This window comes from Lathyrus oleraceus, chromosome 2 (assembly GCF_024323335.1).
Source record: "Lathyrus oleraceus cultivar Zhongwan6 chromosome 2, CAAS_Psat_ZW6_1.0, whole genome shotgun sequence".
Lineage (NCBI taxonomy): Eukaryota > Viridiplantae > Streptophyta > Magnoliopsida > Fabales > Fabaceae > Lathyrus > Lathyrus oleraceus.
Genome location: NC_066580.1, coordinates 296202807 through 296210995, shown reverse-complemented (window position 1 = coordinate 296210995; position 8189 = coordinate 296202807).

Below are 8189 nucleotides of genomic sequence, written 5' to 3'. Positions count from 1 at the left end.
AAGTGTAGCCTAATCTCATCCACACGCATGTTAACTTTTCAATCAACTAGCATTAGGACTTTGAGATGTCATAGGCCAAATGAAAATGAATGAATGAAGAATATGAATGAGATGAAATGGGAAGGGGATGAATGAGATCACAAATTGGTCAAAGGGGGACTTTTACCAAATTAATATCATTCACTCATTTTGGGAGATGGAATGTACATTCTATCAATCCCCTAAATCCAATGATATTAACTTGACAAAGTCAAATTAACCTTGACCTAGGCCTAACAACAAAGAAGCAAACTCAAATAAGTCAATACAAATGGTCAACAAAATTTAAATGACATTTATTCAATTAAAAATAATAAAATAGTGCATTAAATCCAAATATGTTTTGTCCAATTCCTAAAATCTCCTCAAAACACCAAAGAAATGGCCATGAGATTTATGATAGGTCAAACAAGGTCAAAGGACCTTGGAGAAAAAAATTCATAATTTTTGGACATTTAAAAGTATTTTTAAACAATCAAAAACAAATGCAAAATCAATTAATTCATGAAAAATATTAATAATGATCCAAACAATAATTTTAATTCAGAATATGAAAGAGAAAAATATTTGAATTTTTTGGTGAAAGTCCCATATTTTTTGGATCAATATTGAATTTAATATGAATTATTGAAGAAAATGCAATTAAAACAAAATTTTAGAAATTCTAAAATACGTGGACCATCATATCTCCCTCATTAATTGAGGTGGCAAATCTGATGATCCATAGCGCGTGTTCCACATCTACATTAGTCAACTGCACTGCAAAGGTGGTATTTAAAACAAACGCTCAAGATTAAAACGTGATGGATGGGTCCTATGGTTCAGAAGCAAGCCAAGTAATCGCCGGAGCCAAAGCTCCGGTCATCTTCTCTGGTGAGCCTCACCGGACTGGTCAACATGAACCATCACCAAAAAAAGAAACACAGACATGATCTTAAAGAAAAAGTGGCACTGAACTCGAATCTGACCTCCATTCACTCCAATTCCAAATATATTGAGAGATATGTGGAATTGAAATTTGACGTACATGAACTGAGTTGCTTCGATTTGACCTCAAAGCAACTCAATCTTCTTGCCTACATTGGTAGGACTTCAGACAACCAAAGAATCAATGGAATTGAGCAAGAATTTAGGAGAATATAAGAGTTTAAAATTTCTGAAACTACCTTCAATGGAGGTCTGAACACGATGGATCTTGATCTTACTTGTACTTAGACTCACTCCACTTGCTTGCAGGAGAAGGATTGAGTGGTTTAGAAGCAATGGATTCCTGGAGAATTGAATTCCAAAACAGTGGAGATTCAAGCTCAAATTCAAACGAATTTATCAGGTTTATCCTTTAAGAAATGAGGGTTTTCAATGGGGGATCAAAGTTGGCGCCAATGTGTTGTGAATTCTAAGCAATTGAAGCTCTATTTATAGATGAATTGGTTGATAATTGCACACTCACTTTCACTTTCCAAAATTGGCAAACGATGATGCAATGGTGCATGGGCGCGCATAGGCCCATGAAATGATAGCTGAAGGTCCAAATTTGAAGATCATATGCTTTGAAGTTAGTTTGGATTGCAAGGCAACTGAACATTGATATATGTTCATCTTAACCGGTGACTAATATTTTCTTACCTTGCTTTGAGTTTATCCTTGATATGTTCACTTTAACCGGTGAAGGATATTCTCTCTGATGGCATTCTACCCAGTAAAAAGGTAGTTGTAATCCCTATTTTTATTTTCTAGAGAGTTAATCCTTGATATGTTCATCTTAACCGATGATAGATTTCCTTCTCTTTGCGGTCTTCTGCCCAGTAACCGGTAGTTGTAAATCCTTCTTTTTCTCCCTTTGTAGAGTTTATCCTCGATATGTTCATCCTAACCGGTGACGAATATTCTCTTTGATGGTATTTTATCCAGTAACTGATAGATATAATCCCTATTTCTTCCCTTGGAGTCTATCCTTGATATTTTCATCCTAACAGGTGATGGATATTCTCTCTGATGGTATTCTATCCAGCATTTGATAAATGTAATTCCTATATTTGTTGTTCAGGTGGTTTATCCTTGATATGTTTATCCTAACCGATGACGGGTATCTTCCTTAACATCCCCAGGCAAGTCAATCCTTGATATGTTCATCCTAACCGATGACGGATTTTCTTTCCTCTGAGTTTATCCTTGATATGTTCACTCTAACCAATGGCAGATATTCTCTCCTTGTGGTCTTCTGCCCAGTAGCCGGTAGTTGTAAATCCTATTTTTAGTTTTTCCCCAGCAAGGTTATTCTTACCCAGTGATCGATAATGAATACACCTTCTAGCGACCCTCAGTGGGTCATCCTTGATATGTTTACCCTAAACGATAACAGATGTCTTCTCTATCAGATTTTATTATCCCCTTACCCAGTAACAGGTAGTGGATAATAAATTTCTGCTCCTCCTATGTTGAAGTTGATTCCTTCCCCAGTTGAGTTGAGTGTGTATTTCCTTAGTGAAATTGCTTTTCCTGCATGATTCGAGTATTTCAGTTTTATTCTGATCTAGCTGTTTCCCCTGCAGGCTTTCCCTTTGATTCCCGACCGAGTCTTTCCATTTTCATGGAATTCCTCTAGTTCCCCAACAGTTTTTAAGTCATAGCCTATCCTATGCACAACCTTTTTCCCCAGAGTCTCGGTCTCCCCAGTGAGTTTTCCTTATGGAAATGCATTACGCTTATGCGGACTTTCAATCTCTCCTGATTCTTTTCCTTTGTGGCAACTTTTCCCTACAAAGATTTATTTTAACATTCATATCATATGCATCACGACGTCTCTTAGGGAACAAAATTTGTTTCTATATGTTGTTATTTAAGCCCATTCTACTGAGTTGATACGAAGATTTTATCCTTCTCCTCCTCAGTTAGAATGTCCTTAAATAGGGGCAGCTGTAAGACCCCAATTTTGACCCTAAGATCCCTCATGCTACATCATCAAATGCATTAGCATTGGGATCATACCTTGGCATCCTCCTTACCCCTATTTCATTGGGTTTTTTTTGGGAGAGATCACCAAGCACCATGTGATTGTATCATACTTGTTATTTTGTCCTTTACTATCCAAAATGCTAAAAATATGTCTTTGCATTTGTCTAACTCTTTTGTAGGTAGGGCATGATCACCATTGACCTATTAAGTTCACATATAGGGTTCAAGACCCTCATTGCTAAAATCTCAACCAAGGAATGATCCACAATGGCTCTAAGCATCATATATGAGTCCCTATGATCTCTATATGTTATTTTGATCAAGATTTCTTCAAGATTTTGGAATTGGTTTGCATTGGAAACCCTAGTTCATCTGGGTATCTTGAGTAACTTCTTCAATAAACTTCCTCACCAATTGATCAAATATATCAATGTACACTTCAAATTTTATCATCTTATGCATATATGATCTCCCAAGAATACAAAAAGTCAAGAGAATTGCATGTTAGCAAGTTGGTTGATGGTAGTTGGCCAGATGAATTCATCTGATCAAAATTGGGTCTCCTTAGACCCTATCTCCGACAATTTTCATCATATGAAAATGATTCCAAGAGAAATGTTACTCTAAATAACAATACAAACAACTTTCATGTTTAGGTATAGAGCTAATTTTGCTTGGAAAGTCATTTTTTAGGTTGAAAGTTTATAGGTCATTTTGTATAAACCATAATTTGAAAGTCAACTTCCCAAGCCATAACTTGCTCAACTTTTATGAGATGGAATATTTCCAAGTTGAAAAATCAAATTCAAGGTATCTAATTCAATTTTGATGTTTGGAGTGAGAGCTAAATCTAATTTTATGAGCATGTGATATGAGGATACATTATAGGTCATTTTGGACCAATACCATTGAACAAGTGATTTTCCTCAACTTCAAAAATGCATAACTCATTCATCCCAAATCCAATAGATGTCAAATTGGTGACCATTTTTGAGGTATTTGAAAGAGATACAACTTTGATGAAGACACCTTTCTCATTTGGAGCTCACATAAAAAGTTAGCCAAGGTGACATAATTGAACATATGGCTTGACACTTAGAAAATATTTTGACATGTTGAAATTTCCAAACTTCCACCTCAAAATTCGCCATGATACAAGTTCCAAATGGAAACGTGTTCAACATAAGAGTTGTTCCTCTTGATCTAAACTTTCTAAAGAGTCCAAATTCATGGATTTGGACAAAGTTTAAGGAGTCTGCGCATACCTTGAATAGGGTTGTATCAGTTGGCAAGAGTCATGCTTCAAACATTCAAATATATTTGCCTTGCAATTCAATCTTCATTCAGATCTCATTTCAGTTGATCTTAGACCTATTTGAGTTGCTTCATGCGCCTGCACATGCCCATGCAAGCGTGTATCTCACATTGCCAAATTTGGAAGCAATTTCAAATGTGCAAATAACACTTACCATTTGCTATAAATTGAAGTCCAATGCCTTAGTTTCAAGGACCTTGCATGCAAGCTTTTCCTCCAACCATTGAAACCCTCTCAATTCAAAGGAAACCCTAATAAATTTCAATTTAAATTTGAGTTTGAATCTCATTGTTTGGAGATTCAAAAACTCCTGGATCTAAAGCTTTGCATCATTCTTAATCCACTTCTCCGAGCTCTATAAGCAATAGCAAGCACGAATTGAAGCATGAGAGATCTAGTTCTGCTAATCATTGAAGGTATTTTTCCATATTTTTCTTCTCTTCGTTTCTCTGTCAATTCTCATCAATTCTCTTGGATCCTTGGTTGTTTGAAGTCCTACCAATGTAGGCAAGAAGATTGAGTTGCTTTGAGGTGAAATCGAAGAAAACCAGTCAACACACCTCAAAATTCAACTCCACGTATCTCTCTATATGTTTGGAGTTAGGTTAAATTGAGGTGATATTCGTGATCTATACCATTTTTTCTTTAAGATCATGTCCTCTTTTTTCATTTTTGTTATGATGATGAAAGAACCAGTTCGGCCAAGGTCATCGGAGAAGATGACCGGCCTTTGGCTCCGGCGATAAGCTGGAAGTATTTAGAGCCATTGGATGGATTCAAAATGTTTTAATCAGGGACATTGCTTGTGATGACCAAGTGTGCAGCACGCTGAATAGCGTGCCCCATGGAACGCGCGTTTCTCACCACTTGATCTGCCACCTTAATTAATGAGGGAGATCAAGTGGTCCACGTTTTTTTGATTATCTGATTTTTATTTTTATTTCTCTTATTTTCATTAATTCATACTAAATTTAATAATGATCCAAAAAATATGAGAGTTTCACCAAAAAAATTTAAATAAAATCCTCTTTCACTTTCTGAATTGAAATTACTTTTTTGGATCATTATTAATATTTTTCATGATTTAATTGATTTTGTGAATATTTTTAATTGTGTAAAAAATACTTTTAGGTTTCCAAAAATTCTGAAAAAATTTCTCCAAGGTCCTTTGACCTTGTTTGACCTATGATAAATCTCATGGCCATTTCTTTGGTATTTTGATGAGGTTTTAGGAAATTGACCAACCATATTTAATTTAATGCATTATTCTTATTATATTTAATTGATTAAATGCCAAATTAATTGTGTAGAGCTATTTTAATTGATCTTGTGAGTTTGACTTGTGTTGTTGGGCCTTGGTCAAGGTTGAGTTGACTTTGCTAGGTTAAGATCATTGGATTCAGGGGATTCATGGAATGTACATTCCATCTCCAAAAATGAATGAATGATCTTAACTTGGTAAAAGTCCTCCTTTGTCCAATTTGTGTTTGATCCATTCTCCACGCCTCTTCATCTCATTCCCCTTGTTTATGCATTCAGGTCATGGACCTATGATATCTCTATATCCTAAGGCTAGTTGATTGCAAAATCAACATAAGTATGGATGAGATTAGGTCCCCCACTTTGCATATTCTTTTTGTGTGTGGTATGTTTCATGAGCATAGTTACTCATACTATGTCTCTAACATGCATTAACACCAAAATTCTATTGCACGACCTCAAATAGTTGTGACTTCTACATAAGTCCAATAATGATTGCTTAACATAGCGCTAAATTTTGACACAAAAGGAATATCATTCTAGTTAGAGAGATTGTAAGTCTCCCCTCTTTCATGGTATTGTGTGGAAACTTTGCCTTTTTTCCTTCCTTTGGAATATGTCTTGGTTTAAGGATCCATGCTTGTGATAAGTGGGTTGAGTGTTCTCCAAAGAATGACTTAAAACAAATACAAAAGCAATACTAACTTCTAACTCATTAACAACTAACATTTATATTCATGTCAATTAATTTCAATGCACTTTAATTTTTAAAGATTTATTCATTTGCCATTATTCATACCATTCAAGTTGTTTATGGTAATGTCATTTTCACTTTGTCCACTTGGACCATATTTTGTGTATATTGTGATTGTTTGGGTGGTCTTTGACCATTAATGTACATAATAAGAACAAAAACCCTAAAAAAATATCTTGTGTGGACTGTTGGTTTGATCTGAGACAATTGGACTTAGAATTTAGGCAACACTCCCTATGCAAAGGAGTTAGCCAATTCCAACTTTCATGAAACCAAGTGCTTGTGAATTGAAACTTCATCTGATACATCATTGAAGAACCATTTGAGTTCATCTGCAACATGATCATAGTGAAGCTGTTATTTGAACCTGTGACTTATGCCATCTTTGAAGTCATCTGACACATGGGGAATCTTGAAGAAGATCATGGGGTTGTTAAGCTTGGATGTGGCTATCTTTATTTGATGCCTTTCTCTTCCACTTACTGATTGTATATTGATTGTTGTGTGATTCTAAAGTCTAAGGGAAATTTGGGTTTCTATATGACATTCTTGTCTATTGGATTGCAGCCCATTGGTCAGATCTTTTCAACTCTTAACTTTTAAATTTATGCTTAGAAATAGTCTCTCCATCTCCTCTCCATTTCTTTAATTTCAAAATCTCTCCCACCTTTTAAAATATTCTTTGCTTGTGTTTGTTTTTTTCTAAACTTTGGCCATTTTTGCAAGCTAGAAACTTTGGCCTTATGCCATTGCATTTTTAAACTCATTTTCTTAAATCAAACTTTGTAAATGAACTAAAGCATACTTGACTTAAAATTTCAAAAGCCAAAAAGAACTAACACTCATTCAAACCATTTTTATGCCCTTGTGCCTTTCAAACTTAAATTTTTGTTAAAAGCAATACATCCACTTTGAAATTGTTACCACGGACTAAGATGTTTTGATCCCTCATTTTTATGTTGGTACGTAGGCACAAGTTCGAAGGTCTTGTCAAACACAAAAATATAATTAATGAATTCTTTCCTCATCCCCCCATTCTATTTGTTTGCAAACATCATTCTATACAAAAACGCATATGCACACAAGAAAGGGCTCCTTAGGAGTACCTATGACACTTTGGGTGCTAACACCTTCCCTCTTTGTAACCAACCCCCTTACCTGTAATCTCTGGAATTTTATTATTTTTGATTTGAAAACTTCTTATTTTTTGGTTTTGTTCGTACTTTTCCCTTTTCCTTTGGAAATAATAAAAGCGCGGTGGCGACTCTTGTTTTATTGATGTCTAACTTATCCATAGCTTGATGATCATGAATTTACCGCTACAGATCTTAGCATGGTTAAGAAGTTAATCCTCAAGCGACCTGTTATCCTCAGTTTAGCTGATGATTGGTCCCCTTTGCAATTCGTCTTCACCAGCTGAGGTATTCGTGTTTTTGCATCCCCCAGTTTGTGATTTGATGATTGGACCCTGGATATCCCAGAACCTTTTTTCGGTCTCCAGATCCCCATTTGCATTTGTTTATGTTGCATAAACGTGGCAGTTTCTGCCCTGTCACGGCATCCCCATCAATTTGCTCGATTCGCCACTCATAATTTTATCTCATGTATTCCCCGACGGAGTTCGTCTTCTAATGGAAGTTCCCTCATTCTCGATAGTGCTTAGTTTTGAGCAATATTGATTATATCCCCTGCAATGTTGTCTCCCATTTGACATGGTGTTGACTTAAATTTACCTCCAGCGTTGACTTGTTTGGATTCTCAGCAGATTCTTCTCTATCCTCGACATGTTTGGTTGATTATCCTTCAGCAGTTCTCTCTTCCTCCACGGAGTTTGCCATGATTGATTAGAAGCATGTTCTCCATGTC